This window comes from Bos indicus x Bos taurus, chromosome 10 (genome assembly GCF_003369695.1).
Source record: "Bos indicus x Bos taurus breed Angus x Brahman F1 hybrid chromosome 10, Bos_hybrid_MaternalHap_v2.0, whole genome shotgun sequence".
Classification (NCBI taxonomy): domain Eukaryota; kingdom Metazoa; phylum Chordata; class Mammalia; order Artiodactyla; family Bovidae; genus Bos; species Bos indicus x Bos taurus.
The window spans coordinates 3,475,085-3,491,200 of NC_040085.1; the positions used below are offsets into that span (position 1 = coordinate 3,475,085).

Here is a 16,116-nt window from a genome sequence, read left to right on the forward strand (position 1 = left end):
GACGGGAAGGAGTGGGTTCTTCCCTGCTATTGGGAGGAAGGGGCCCCATTCTGGCCCTGGGTCACAGAACTCAGTCCTGGTCATGTTCCTCCACAACTACACTTACAACAAATAGGAATTTCAAGTCTTCTTAAAGACAGAGACCGGCTTTACCATGGACATAGCACAGACGTAAGGAGGTATGCAGCGCTGTGGCCAAAACTGCTGATACGGTGTTTTGCGCAAAGAACAGAAAAAAACACCAACTGTTTTGTTCAGTTTTTTTTTTTTTTTTTTTTAGGTAGCATGCTATTTTTTAAAAATCTGAAAAACAGAAAAATAAAGAAAGTAGTCATCTGTAACTCCATGAGTCCAAAATAACCAGAATTTTAGCCTACCTCCTTCAGAATGACGTCAATCATCAGACTGACGATGATTAATAATTCCACTGACTGTACCCTAAATCCACAACAGTAAGAGAAGTAACAGCTAAACACAAATCAAATAGCATGCCTGCCCTTTAACAGGTCTTCACTGGGGCCTACTTTGCACATGTATGTTTATTACACAAATGAAATGAAATTCAAGTTAACAGCCTCTTGAGGGCCATATTGTGTATCTGCTAAGTCATGTCCAGCTCTTTGTGACCCCATAGACTGTAGCCCGCCAGGCTCCTCTATGGAATATTCCAGGCAAGAATGTTGGACTGGGTTGCTCTTTCCTACTTCAGAGGATCTTTCCAATCCAAGGATCAAACCCATATCTCTTGAGTCTCCTGCATTGGCAGGCAGGTTCTTTACCACTACAGCCACCTAGGAAGCCCTTAGGGCCACGTGGTAACTTCAAAATAGGAGGCAGATAAGCCTTGTCGCAGGTAGACACAGAAACAGTAGCTCTCCAAGTATTCAATACAAGTTCTCAAGGTGCCTAAAGATTCGGTTCCCAGAGAAACCCTTCTCCTGGCAGATGACCAGTCCCACCGTGGTGGGAGGAGTGTGTTCCGGACTCTCTTTTCTTTATTTTTAAATTTTTTAATTGAAGGATAATTGCTTTACAGAATCTTGTGGTTTTCTGTCATACATCAACAAGAATCAGCCATAGTTACACCCATGTCCCCTGCCTCCCAAACCTCCCTCCCATCTCCCTCCCCACCCACCCTTCCAGTCTGTCACAGAGCCCCTGTCTGAGTTCCCTGCAGACTCTCTCTTCTTAAGAAGGACATTAACCCCATCCCAGGGGCTCCACCCTTATGACCCCATCTAAACCACATTACCTTCCCAAGATGCTGCCTCCAAAGACCATCACCATGGGGGTCAGGGTTTGTACCAAGGAATTCTGGTAAGAATACGGTCCATCTGGAATATGTGGATGTCCTGGGGGTGGCGGATGATCAAATATATCAGTTGTACATCCTAGCTACTAAATACGTTCAGAGCCTTCCTATGTACATCCCTCTAGACTATCTCGGTTCAAAACAACACAAACAGATCTCACCAAGTCGGCAAAATAACGCCAGTAAGAGTCTGCTCACTGAAGGCCAGAGTTAGGGGCTTGATTAGCCCCTGTTAGGCTAATTGAAAGGATGAAAGAGAAAAATTCAGTTACAAGGACACAGATTACTCTCACCCTGAACACTATTCAGTAAACCTCAAGAGGCCAGTCAACCACTGACCATTACTGTAAAAATAACTCCACCTTTCATCTCCACTTCCAGACTTCTCTTCCCTAACTGTGGATCCAATGCTCTGGTGGGCATCTCTCCCCAGAAGGCTCACAGCTCAGCTGTGGAGTCAATGAACTCATTCCTCCTCGCCATAGCTGCTCACAGTGAAAGGCGCCATGTCCCAGCCCAGTCACCCTGGGCTCCCTCTTACTAAGAGCCCAGCCCTTAGTAAGGAAGTGTGGTCCGCCTCTCCAGGCCTCTCCCACTTTCCCTCACTAAGCCCCACCAGGGTTCCGACACGAGCCCACCAGCTCACCTGCTATTCCCAGCCCTGGCCTCTTGCCATCGAGCCCACCTAGAGTTCCTTCTAAACCACAGTCTGATCACATCAACCACCTGCTTCAACAGGTCAATTCACCCGCTCATTCCCCATCTTCCATACAGCTTTCACGATGAAGTTCAGACTCCTCAGCTCAGCATCCAAGATCCAACGCCCACCGGGACTTCCCTACACAACTTTGCCTCTAGTCCAAGCAGCTACTCTCAGTGCCCTGATGACCTTATACCATTTCAAGCCTCAGACTCCAGACATATGCATTCTTATTGTACCAGGTATCACTGTAACCTTAAAAGTAACGGGAAAACAAGCAACCTTGAAGCTGCATAAAGGACCAACTATCCGCTCTCCCCTTTACTCTCCAGCCCTGCCTCCTGTCAGCTTCCCAGGCAGTGCTAGTGGTAAAGAACCCACCTGCCAGACCAGGGTCCTCCTGAACACAATCTGGGTTTTATAAGCTGATGATCAGATCTGACCTTTGATTCCTTCTTCACCTTTTGAAGGCTGTGAAGTCTCACTCCTGAGTAAAACCCCTACTTGTTCTCCTGGCATATTGGCTGGTGATTCTACTCAAATAGGACACATACTTTATTATAAAGCACAGAAAGAAACAGGCCCCCTTTTCTTCCTTCTCCCTGTAGAGGACCCATAAGACCAGCTGCCCGCAGCCGCCACCACCAGCCAGATCGCCTCTCTCCAAGCTGGCTGGCCTGTAGAAGAGTAGCGCGCCCAGCACACTGCTTGCCCAGCACAGGCACTTCGAAACAAAATGAGAGCTTCTCTAGTTTCCGGAGCTCCTTCCCACACAGAGCCTGCTTCTCCAGCCAGCATGAGCACTCTGTGAGTGGAGAGGCCTGCTCTTGGTTTCTGTTACCAGACGTCAGAACAGAGCCTGGCCCACCAGAGAGGTTACTGGGTATCTGTGAATGACTGGATAAAAGAACAGATGAATGAGCAAACAGGCACGCCACCTGCCCCCTCCCCCAAATTAGAAAAGCAATATGCTCCCCAGCTCCAAAACTACTGTTTTGCTAAGGATGTCTTTTGTTCATTCGGTAACGAGGTACAACTTTAGGAAGACCTAGGCAATGGACTATTAACCCCAAGACATACTTTGAAGGTGCTTTTTGGAATAAATTCTTGAGATCAGGTATTTGGTTACTATTTGTATCTTTCTAAGAGCAATGAACACTGAGTAAAACATTGCTTTAGAATTCCCAAGAGAGACACCATATCCACTTTTTCCCTCAAATAAATGTCTATATTTGCTTCATGGGACCTGAGAAGGTGCCCTTGCAAGCGAGCAGTGAGGCTGAAGTGCGGCCCACAGCTGTCTCAGGTCCTCAGACCCCCACAGAACCTGCACTACACATTCCTCACAATTGGAGTCCCAGAAAAGGCTGGCCTGAGGGGCCAAGAGCATGCAGCCCGTAAGTTCTAGAAAGATCAAATGTGTCTGACAGTGGGCTGCTGGGGGCACAGGGACAGCCTCAACGGAGGCCAGCCATCAACCATCCTGGTAACCTGGCTCTTTGAATGGCACTGCTTTTTCCCGGGCATTTGAAGTACCAGACGAACACCATTAACATTTTCTGAGCATTTACTTAGTGTGATGCACCACCCTAAATTCTATATGAAAGTACATAATCACAGTTAAACTTCACGGTGATTCTTTGACTTGAACTTTATCATCATCATTTCACAGGCACAGAAACCAATGCTGAGAGAAATCAAATAACTTGTCCCAGGTTCCGGTAGAAAGTGACACCTCTGGGAACCCAAGAGCCCCAATCTGTATCTCCTATATTTTGGTCTCCTATTTTGTCAATTCTTTGCAATAAAGAAGTTGTGTTTGTGAGTGTGTGTGTGTGTGTGTTAGTTGTTTCAGTTGTGTCCAACTCTTTGCAACCTTAGGGACTGTAGCCCTCCAGGCTGCTCAATCCATAGGGATTCTCCAGGCAATAACACTGGAGCGGTTGCCACTTCCTCCTTCAGGGTATCTTCCCCACCCAGGGATTGAACCTGTGTCTCTTATGTCTCCTGCATTGGCAAGCCTGTTCTTTACCACTAGCACCACCTGGAAAGCACAATAAAGAAGTTGAGAAGCTGTAAATGTTTTGCATTAAAAATGGGTAATTTTCTATATATTTTCTATCTTCTCCTACCTTGGACTTTTCCTCCCTGCCCTTCCTAAACACTGCCCGCAGGAAAATCTCTGCAGTCAGTCAATCGGCACATCTGAGGCCCATCCATGTGCATAAACAGCATAGATTACTTTTTCCAGAAGGCACTTGTTTTGTCCTAATCCACAAAGATTCGTTTTTTTCTTCCTAAAGACAAATTACTGGTTTGTGTATCCTGACGCAAATTATATTAGATTCAAGAATGTTCATTTGCAGTGTAATTATTCTTCCTAATTGGACTGCTCTGAAGATAAACGATTTCCCCTCCCCACTCCCATCCTGCAAGACACACTGTCTTTTTCCCTGGAGTAAAATGTTTGCTGCACCCTTTGCAAACACACCATAACTATCCACATGATCTGCCCTCTGTGTGACCACTCAGGAAAAATATTATTGTAACAGTGGGTTTTATCTGGTATTACCTCAAACTGCTCCAACATTATTTTCTCAGAATCAGATCTCTGACAAAGATTAATAACAAGTCTATCACAGTACGATAGCAAATAGAAATGAGAATCTTAGCTTTTCTTTCTTTTCCCTTTCTTTAAAACATTTCATCTCCCTACCCACCAGCATGTGTTTCCTATCTCTTACATGTGCAAGAGAGAAGTCGTTTTTTTTAAAGAGGACCCGTAGCAAAGAGTCAGGAATAGTCGGGAAAGAGCAATACCAAGGTAATTAGCATCCGTCATCGCTCAAACCTGGCGCCGGTGGAGCGCTCAAGCCAACGGGTGAAGCAAAAGCAACGTGCGGACGAGAAACGTCTCTCGCAACTCAACTCGATTACTCAGGTTGAACTCCCAGCGGCCGGCTCTATACACCCCGCCCCCCATACCTCTGCCCGTTCTGGCTCCAACACAGACTTGTCTATAGAGGCCGCTTTGCGATTTCAGACTGAAGGTCTACTTTTATACGTGGGTCACTGATGGCAATCTAGATGCACGCACAGGATCACAGTATCCGCAAAATACAGGAAATGGCCCGGGTGGGAATGAGGATGGGGGTGAGGGGTAAGACTTCGGCTTTCCTCTCAGTTACTCCCATTGAGGAAACCAGCTGAAGGATTCTCATAAAACTCATGACCCTCCTGAAACAAGAGAAAAAGTGAACAGGATGGAAGAAAACGCTTTCTCCCTTCCGAGTTCAAAGGACTTAGACCGCTGAATGAAAGGGGGGGGGGGTGGGGGGGGGATTGCACACACACACACAACTTCGTGCCTGAAAACATCCAGAAACCCGTAAGAGTTTACCCCATCCCTGAGCTCAGCCCAGCCCGCCCAGATGTGGTCTTCGCCCTCCACGCCCACCTCCCTCCTCCTCCAGCCCTCACCCCCGATCCCTGTGCTGCCCACAAAAATGCAGCCCAGATCTGAGCAGCAGCTGACGTCTGCGGCCGGCCTGACCCGCACACCGCAGGCCAGGCCCGCGCGGGCGACCACCGGGCGGCCCCGGGCGCCGAGTCCGGAGTCAGCTGCACCCGGGACCCGCGCCGCCCGAAGCACGCCTGCGGCGGCGAGAAAGCTGGGCTCGCGCCGACTTCCCGGCAAATCGTCTTTCCAGGCACAACTTTTTTTCCACTTCTGCGGCGGGCGGTCGCGGCTGCCAGAGACGAAGCGGCGTTCCCTCCTTCCCCAGCGTCCGGCACCCGTCCCGCCAGCACCTCCCCGGCCCCGGTCCGCCTTCCGCGCGGGCTCGGTGGGCGCCGCGCCGGGTGCCCCGCGGGCCGAGGCTGCGCGCGGGCCCCGCCGCCCCGACTCACCCGGTCCCGGCTCGGCGTCCTCGGCTCCGAGCCGCGGCTCCCCGTTACGCCTCCCCGCAGCCACCTCTCGGTCTCTCCGGCCCCGCCGGGCGCGCGGGGAAGAAGGAGGAGGAGGAGGGCGGAGGGAGGAGGCGGGAGGAGGGGGCGCGGGCGGGAGGGAGAGGGTCCCGGGCGCGGGAGGCGGCGGCGGCGAGGCGAGAGCGCCGACCTCGGCCGCCGCGGGGCTAGCAGGCTGGGAGGGGACGGGGGGGCGGGGGCGGAGAGAGGAGGCGGCCGCCGAGCCTCCCTGCCCAGGGCCCGGCCCCGCGCCGCCGCCCAGTCACCCTCGCCGCCGAGCCCTGCTCCCGGCCGGCGTCCGGGGAGGGGTCGGGCCCGGGGCTCTCCCGGCGTGGGGCGGGGCGGACGGCCGAAGCCCGGCCTCCTGGGCGGAGTGTCCCGCGGGGCCCCAGGGGTGTGGGCGCAAGGGGATCCCCGCGAGGAGGGGAGGAGGCCCCGGGGCCTGGGAGCGCGGTGTCTGCGCCCGTCGGGCGGCGGTGGCGAGGCCGGCGAGGGTCCCCCGAGCTGGGCCCGGGGAGCTCCCGGCGCGGTTTCGGAAAACCGTCTCCAGGAGTCGGGAGGACGCCCTCCGCCCGGCCGGAGGAGGCGGGGAACCGCGGAGTCGGGGGTGAGGCGGCTGGCCCTGGGGCTCCCGGAGCGGTTCCCCAGGTGGGAAGGTTGTCCGTGCTCTGATCCTGGAGGATCCAAAGTCGGAGGATGGGGTGGGGGTGCCTGGACCCCCATCCTCTCCTTCCCCTCCCAGAGTCGAGAATCCGCGCGTCAATTTCCTTGCCCTGTGAATTTCTAAGACAGAAAACTCAGTGCAAACAGCCACAAAGAATATATGTAAATTGCTTGCTTGAGATCCTGAAACATCCTCCCCTGAACTTAAAATACGGTTTCGGAGTGAATTTCGAAGGCCCTTTATCTAATAGTCTGGAAGGGCATCCTTGTCCAGAGAGGGGACTCACGAACTGACGCCCCCAGAGTGGGAGCAAAGAGCCCAGGGTTAAATGGTCAGAAATTAAGGTGACAAGATTCCTTGTGATTTTGACGTTGGCACGGAGCATTTAGCCAGGCAAACTCTTCTTGTCTTTTTTTCCTGTCAACTCCTCAGCCTCTTACCTGAGTCATTGGTACCCACTAGTCGCCTGAACTCAGGCCCTAGAAGTCAATTCGGGGCCTCGCTCCTCCATGGCCAACAGCCACTCCCATTGATTCTTCACCTTTAATGTCCTTTCCAAATCCACAGCCACCTTCCTCATTCTTGCAGTTTGGGGACTTCATAGCTTCAGTGGTCTCCTCCCTAGTTCCCTGCTCTGGCCTTCTTTGTACTGGCATCCATATGCACCCCTCTAGCTACAGGTTAATGGTTCTAGAACACCGCTTTGGGCTTCCCAGGTGGCCCTAGAATCTGCCTGCCAATACAGGAGGCACAAAAGTCTCAGGTTCGATCCCTGGGTTGAGAAGATTCACTGGAGGAGGGCCTGGCAACCCCCTCCAGTATTCTTACCTGGAGAATCCCCATGGACAGAGGAGCCTGTGCAGCCCTACAATCCACAGGGTCGCACAGAGTTGAACATCACTGAGCACACAGCGCATTTGGGGAGGCTACTTCCTGTTGTAGAAGCTCTAGGGGGCACTTTGGCACAGAAAATTCTGAATTATGTAAAAACTTTCCATTCGAACCATCCGTCAATCCGCTCCTTGGAGCCTTGCACTCTAACAAGCAAGGAGATCCTCCCTGACAGTGCCCCAAGGTTCCATACTGTATGGAAGGTGGGAGTAGTTGCTGATGCTCTTGCCAGAACTGGAATGCTGTCTTTCATCTTCTCCCAAAGCCAAATCCCACTTATCTTTGTTGAAAATTAAGTGTGTAGTACCACATTTCTTCTATAAAATGTGTGGGTTCTTCCCATTTTTGAAACTAGAGATAACAAGGCTTATGAGCAAAATAGGATTAGAAACAAACAACTCAGAAGCTATATAACCTTGCAACCAGAGCACTAACAATAACCCATTCCCCATACCCCCCCCCCCAAAAATACCAGCAGAACTCAAGAGCCATGTTCCATTTCTAACAAATGTTACAGTAGGCATAAATATAGGACTTTGTAAAACAATGGAGGTAACTAATGAAGAGATTGGAAGGAGAGCTGTTTGAGGTTGCTGAGTTAGGAAGACAAGCACAAGATCTGCAGATAAGAGGTGAATTCTCCCCTCCCAAGTTAGAGCCCCTGGTCAAACCAATTCAAGGGAGAGAACATAGAGCAAATGAGCCCCGGGAATAGCGCTGTGTGTCCCCGACAACTGCGATTCTGCTGTGCTTTGTTTGTAGCCGCTCTTACTTGGTGGTGCAGAATACTAAGGTGCTGGCAGCAACTGCATATGAACCAACATGACCACCCCATTGTACCAACATCCTCTCCCTACTTATCAGTCATGAGTGAGTTAATTTCTATTACATATGCTTTCATTATAAAAACATGCTGGTAATGGAATAGACTGTACTGTGCTTAATTATATTCGTAGAAGATAGATTCTACTTCATGCCACACATCTGCTGAGCACTTACTGTATGCCAGCAACTGTTTCAAGCACTGTGAATGCATCAATGAACAAAGAAAACCACAAAAACACTTACTCTCATGGATGGTGAGTACTTGAACATGACATCACAGGATGACCTGTATTTACTGAGTTGTATTATGTCTCATATGTATGTACTTCAACTGATGCCTCATGTACATTTTAGTCTCTTTGAGGGCTAGAGTTGAGCCTCAAATCTTTGTATCTTTCACGGGGTCTCATGCAGTAAATATCTGCTGCTGCTGCTGCTAAGTCACTTCAGTCGTGTCCGACTCTGTGCGACCCCATAGACGGCAGCCCACCAGACTCCTCCATCCCTGGGATTCTCCAGGCAAGAACACTGGAGTGGGTTGCCATTGCCTTCTCCAAATATCTACTAGAACATGTAAATAAGGGAGTTTATGCCTGTTCTATACCTTGTGTTGTTGAATTCACAGGAAAACCACCTGGGAAATCTAAAAGATTTTCTTAGAACCATGTTTGTTGCTATTTGGACTAAAATCAAAGCAAGTATCCATAGATAGGATCATTTTGATGTGAAGAGTAAATAAATTATGCTTAATAGGAAGCAAGAAAGTAGGAACAGGCGGGGGAGGGAAAAGAGAGGGAGAGAGAGACAAAAAGATGCAGTTCAAGAAGAAAGTGCCTGCTAAGTTCCCTGGAAAGGCAGGGCTGGAGGAAGAACAATAGCAGGAACTGGGTTATTGTGAATACTGCTGCTATTATGTGCTTCAGCCACATGTTCAAGAATTATTTCCTGGGAGAGAAGGGAGCAGGAAATTATAAGAGATTAAAGAATATCTACAATGTTTGGTCACATGACAAGGAGACCTTGGAAGAAAATAATTATGAGCCACTGGGTCATAATGTAAAATTACAGTTGGTGCTGGCTGAATTGTTGTGATTCTGAACTTACTTGCTTGTGCAGATCATTTCTCCAAACATTTTATCTGACCCTTGTGGCTTAAATGGTAAAGAATCTGCCTGCAATGCAGGAGACCCGAGTTCAATCCCTGGGTCGTGAAGATCCCCTGGAGAACAGAATGGCTGCTGCTGCTGCTGCTGCTGAGTCACTTCAGTCGTGTCCGACTCTGTGCGACCCCATAGACGGCAGCCCACCAGGCCCCGCCGTCCCTGGGATTCTCCAGGCAAGAACACTGAAGTGGGTTGCCATTTCCTCCTCCAATACAGAATGGCTACCCACTCCAATATTCTTACCTGGAGAATCCATCTATGGACTGGTATCCATGGGGTCACAAAGAGCTGGACACTATTGAGTGACTAACACTTTCACTTTTTTCAGTGTAACTTGCATCCACAAAGTTAGATATTTCTCATGTGTGAACACTTCATGTCCTATTCTGTGTATGAATCTGCTTGGAATGTAAATAAAACATGTATTTATGACAGAAATATTGGATATATTTTCATGGTTGTCAGCACACTGAATACTGATTAAGTTCATCTATTCATCTCCATAAAAATCCACCCCTCAAAACCACCACCACCACCACCACCCCCATTCTAAGAGCCTGCTATTTCCTAAAATAGCATATAGTAGTGATCAGAGGATTTCAGTGCAAAACAAAGTTGGAAACTCATGTCTTTTGAAGATCACATTAAAAATGAAACAATATAAGCTGAGAATTTTCAAGGAAACTAGCTAACTTGGAGTTTACCAACATGGGATCCAATGAAAAATTAATCTCTTTAAAATTTTCTTTCTGCCTTTTTACTCCATAGATCTAATTATACAAAGAAACCACCTGAAATTCTAAGAATCCATTTTCCTTGACAAGTACACATTGATAAAAGGCAATTTTGAGGATCTCTACTAATTTAAAAGGCCTCTGTCAATTAAAATTAGTGCTGTCTGATCTACTTCAGACAGAAGCCATCTTTTGGGCCATAGGAATGACCTAGAGCCAAAATCTCCAATGGCCTTAGTAATGTCATATTTCAATTTCTACTTCCAACTAGTTGTTAAGTCAAGGGCAAAAATTAAGCCTGTAAATACAAGAGAAATTTGCCTATTTTTTACTGAAATCCCATTATCAGGGTGCTAAACTATTTGTTGAATGAGGATAGCAAAACGTCTCCAACTGAGAACAAATATTACAAATGCAGATGAACATACTGGGTTTCCCAGTGGGACCAAGTTAGACAGAAAGGGCCACTGGGCTCCTGGGAAAATCCTAATGAACGGTAGAAAAGACTTCCTTTTCTCTCCCACATCTATTAAGGACACTGTCCACACTCAAGCCAAGGAGAAACATGGCCCTGAAAATACACCCCAGTGAAGTCATGAGAGAAACAAATATATGGAACTTTGGGCCGTTGCTCTCTTCTGGTAAAAACCAAGAGCTATCAGCCAGTTTTATCTTCCAGCCACAGTATCTACTTCCGGGTCTTCCTTTCTTCTATAAATGAAGCAATACTTTTAATTTGCCACTGACTTCTGCTAACATAATAGCCAAAATTTCTGCCTCTAGTTCCATAACTAGACTCCATGTGACTCTGGCAAGACTTAACCTAAAAAGGTGCTTCGTTTATTTCCTCCAATTATGTCGTCACTGTCATAAATAAATGCATCTGGCCCTCATCCAATTGAGTGAGCTTACCCCTGAAGTGAGGTGGAAATTTCCATATGGAAATCTGAGAATGTTTTATTGCAATGGAACTTAATAAGTTGTATGCAAATCCTGCAACCTTCTTAGCTGCTCAATAACATGGTAACCGGCAAATTCAGTTCACTGAACCTCTATTCACTCTGAATCTTCACCTGCAGACATTTTCCTGGATTACAAACCTTTCTCAGAAGAGGAACAAAATACAAAGAAGCGTGGGGGATTAGCTGTCTTGCAGTATTCATGATAGGCATAAAACCACCCTGAAAAAGCATGTGGTAGCAACAGCAGCAGCAGCCCTTTCTAACAACAATGCTGGGCATCTGGTGGCTGACTTGTACTTTCAGAAGCTTTATGTTTTTGATTATGAATTATGCGTTGCTCACAAAACTTCTCAGAGGTAAGGTTTTACTGTTACCATCACTAGTTACCTACAATAAAATTTGGAAAATATCCATCATGATTTAATAACTATGCTAGAATGAGAATTTTAGGAAACGACTGCTGTTTCTCTGCATTGTGAAGAGAATACTTGTGCCTAATATAACCCAGACCGAAACAGCCAATCCCCCATCTGACAACATGGTCTATAAGAAAGTTTTTTTCTTTTACTTTCTCTTAAAATCCTCTTGCTGGAAACAAGGAGTATAAACACGTGTATCTGTAGAGCTAGCCAATTGTTGGGCACTTGATTTTCACACAGTGCTAGAGTTAGAATAAATATTGTTTTCTATTGATAATAAAAATATTTAGTACTATGGTTTCTAACATGTATTCTGGAGTACACGGCCCTGGAGTAACTTATTAAAAGCAACAGAAGAAGGTCAGACATCCTCTTACCAGGGTCCTGGTTTACCATTGCTGTTTAGCCATGAAGTTGTGTCCGACTCTTTGGGGACCCCATGGGCTGTAGCCCATGAGGCTCCTCTGTCCATGGGATTTCCCAGGCAAGAATACTGGAGTGGGTTGCCATTTCCTTTTCCAGGGGATCTTCCTGACCCGGGTTTCAAACCTGCGTCTCCTGCATTGGCAGGCAGATTCTTCACCACTGAGCCACCAGGGAAGCTGCTCCTGATTTACCATAGTTGAGCATTAAATTGGGAGAAGGCAATGGCACCCCACTCCAGCACTCTTGCCTGGAAAATCCCATGGATGGAGGAGCCTGGCGGGCTGCAGCCCATGGGGTCGCTAAGAGTCAGACACTACTGAGCGACTTCACTTTCACTTTCCACTTTCATGCATTGGAGAAGGAAATGGCAACCCACTCCAGTGTTCTTGCCTGGAGAATCCCATGGACGGAGAAGCCTGGTGGGCTGCCGTCTATGGGGTCACACAGAGTCGGACACGACTGAAGCGACTTAGCAGCAGTAGCAGAGCATTAAATTTAGCTCTGGGCTTCCCAGAATCAAGACAAGAATGACGTACAATGAATAATACAGTTCTCATGGTCTGGTAAAGGCATCATAGTTGTTCTTAAGTTTAGGCAAACTTTTTCCTGGCACTAACTTCTAAGAGGAATTGAGCCCTGGGAATCTTACATAAGCGACACTGAACTATCTGAACATCTAGGTGCGGCATCTTCACCGAGAGCAAGCAGTAGGCTCTTGTGCTGCAGAGCAGAGAGCGCAGAAAGTTAACAAGAGGTGTCAGCATTGTCGAGACGGTGTTTCTGCCATGGCCGAGACCGCATTATCTAAACTTAATTTCTACTCAGACTCTGGGATCCAGAGGATACTCCTTGTGCTTAAGAAAATAAAAATAATAAAGAAGAAAGAAAGAAAGAAAGGAGCCTCTATCAACTGAATTATACAAAAAAAAAATGCCATTTCTTCGTTGACTTCACAAATCTTTCTCAATTCTTTTTCTTCTATTATTTCATACAGAACTCATTTGACAACTGTGACCCGTGTTCATTTCAGAACAACCTTGGGAAGGTTTTCAATGAAAACAAGAATTAAGGGCAAGTCTAATCCACCCACATAGCTGAGATTAGTTCTAACTTTTCTTCCAGTAGGATGGCATTGTGCTCTGCTAATCATACAAAATAACGTTCAACACTTTTGAAGTCATATAAATGAGAATAAATTAAAGCAAACCACAAGGCTAATTTTTATAGTCAAAGAGTGATATATTTAAATATCCTGTGAAATTTAGCTGTTAGACAACTGTTTCAAAATAGTTACAAGTACTCCTTTAATTTCCTAGAGTGTCACGAGAAAAATGTTTGATATTAATGAATTCAAGTCCCTCCACTGCCTTTAGATGTGGCTTTATGTTCACTAGCTGTGTGGTAAGAAAAGCTGCTTGTAATGAGAAGACCATGGGTTTGAAGTCTGTGTACAAGTTCCACTTCTTCCACCAGTTACTAAATTATTTCAAGCAAGTAACTAAACGTCTTCAAAGTTCAGTTTCTTTGCCTTTAAATGAGTATGACACTATCTATTGTATGAGGTTGTTACAACTATTACATGATTGTTATCACAGTGTATGTAAGGGATCTACTATAACGCCCAACCTATAATAACCCCTCTGGCCATAGAACTCTCCAGGTTAGAATACTGGAGTGCGTTGCCATTCCCTTCTTTAGGGGATCTTCCAACCCAGGGATTGAACCTGGGTCTCCTGCATTGCAGGCAGATTCTTTACCATCTGAGTCACCAGAGAAGCCCCATAACAGTGCTCAGTAGATGTTCATTTCCTCCTCTGACTGATTTTCCTGCAAAAAGAATCTTCTCCCAGTTCAGACCACTCTTTCCAACGTGTAAATGCAATAGCTTTCCTAGTCTGCTTTTTAAAAATAATATGAGGACTTCCCTGGTGGTGCAGTGGATAAGAATCCACCTGCCAAGACAGAGGACATGGGTTCTATCGCTGCTCCAGGAGGATTCCACATGCCACGGAGCAACTAAATCCACCCACCACAACTACTGAGCCTGTGCACCTCGTTAAGAGGATGAACAGGCTCCTTCTCACTGCAATGAGAAGTGTGTGCACCCAAACTAAAAGTAGCCCCCACTCACCACAACTAGAGAAAGTCCTTGTGCAGCAACAAAGAACCAGCACGACCAAAAATAAATTCATTAAAAAAATACATGAGGTCTTAAGAATAAATAAAAATGATATGAAAATCAAAACATTATAATGTTGCCATAAGGATAGGCATGTAGGCAATGGAGTAGAATGGAAAGTTCAGCAATACATTTATCGTGAACGGATTTGCAACAATTGTGAAGACATTTTAATAGGGAAAGAATAGTCTTTTCTACAAATGTGCTGGGACAACTGGATATCCACATACAAAACAATGAAGATGAACCCCTGCCTCACACCATACCAAATAGTAGCTCAAAATGGATCATACATCTAAATGTAAGAGCTAAAATTATAAAACGCCCAGAAGAACACACAGGAGTAAACCTTCATGACGCTGGGTTAGGTAATAACTTCTAAGATATGACACCAACATCACAAGTAACAAAAGAGAAAAAATACAGAAGTTGTTTTTCATAATAACTAAAACCTTTTGTGTGAATGAAGACATCAAGAAAGTAAAAAAGAAACAAACATAAAATGGGTTGAAATTTTTGCAAAACATGTGTCTGACACAGGATGAGTATCCATAGTATATAAAGAAATGCTTACAAGTCAATAATAATAAAAAATAATGGGCAAAGAATCTAAATAGATATTTTTGTGAAGAATATATACAAGTGACCAATAAGCACCCAGAAAGATGCTCAACATCATTAGTAATCGGGAAGATGCCAGTGAAAACCACTCTACACATGCCAGGATAGCAAACAAAGAAGACCGATGCTAACGAGTGGTGCTTAGGAACTGGAGAGACTGACACTTTCAATCACTGCTGGGGAGACTGTCAGCTGTCCACAGTATGGTGCAGCCATGCTGAGAAACAGTTTGATAGTTTCTCAAAAGGCAGAACATAGAATTACCATATGACCCAGAAATTTCCCTCTTGCTACATACCCGAGAGAAATAAAAACACATAAAAAACATGTATACCAATGTTCAAGCAGTATTATTCATAATAGCAAAAGGTGGAAACCCAGATATCCATCAACTGATGAATGGACCAGAAAGAGTGGTGCCACGGAGCCCAGCTGCACTGAAAACAGGTGAGAAGAGGGGAGGGCGTTGCAGAAGGTCCCCTGGGGCTCGTGACCTTGTTTTCACCAGTGAGCAGGAAAGGTAGAAAGCAGTCCACTCGGACAAAGGATACTGCCTGCCCAAACACTCTGAAGTCCCAGAGAGTGCATGACTAAGGGTTTTCAGAGAGGAAAAGGGAGGGGTGAGAAGTTGTCTGGGGGAAGAGGGTGGGTGGCGGTGGGACCACTAACATCCTAGGAGTCATATTAAGAAGTTCAACCTGCCGTCCCCAGGGAGCCACTGCAGATTTTAAATCCCAGAAATGCTGGGATCTTGGTTAGAAAGTTTGCTCTGACTTCTATGTGAGGAGATGGATTGGATGAGAGCTAGACCAGGAATGGAGAGACCCATCTTTCAGGAGAAGGGATGAAGACCTACATCTGACGTGGCAGTGGGCTTGCAGCACCACCTGGGTGGTCAGTGAAGGAAAAGAAGTCAAGGATGGCCTCCAGGTCTTCAGGCTAGAGGATGCATGGCAGGCTGTGCAGCCACAGAGGCAGCACACGTGGGACAAGCACCCAGATTACAGTGGAGGCGTGGTGTATGTGACATACCCTTCCTGTGAGTGGGAGAGTAGAGCTTCCCTCCTGAAACGCGAATGACCAGCGTCAACACCCTCCCTTTGCCAACAGGTGCTGAAGCTGAGCTCCGCTCTTCCTTGATAATCAAGCCAGGATAAGCCTTCAGGCACTCGAAGAAACCAGTTTCTGTCTCAGTAACATTACATAGTGCTGATAAATCTTGGCGTACTGCGTGCTTTCCAGTCAAATGAAAAA

The 16,116-nt window shown here is 46.7% G+C and overlaps 1 protein-coding gene across 1 annotated transcript in view; it reads right to left on the reverse strand.

The window, feature by feature from the left end:
* The window catches only part of LHFPL2 (LHFPL tetraspan subfamily member 2), a 174,407-nt gene extending 168,148 nt beyond the window's left edge, over positions 1-6,259 (reverse strand). Inside the window, exon 1 of the mRNA XM_027552936.1 lies at positions 5,922-6,259. The gene's annotated coding sequence lies outside the window, so the exon portion shown is untranslated. The remainder of the gene's footprint in view (positions 1-5,921) is intronic.
* Positions 6,260-16,116: the final 9,857 nt, after the last annotated feature.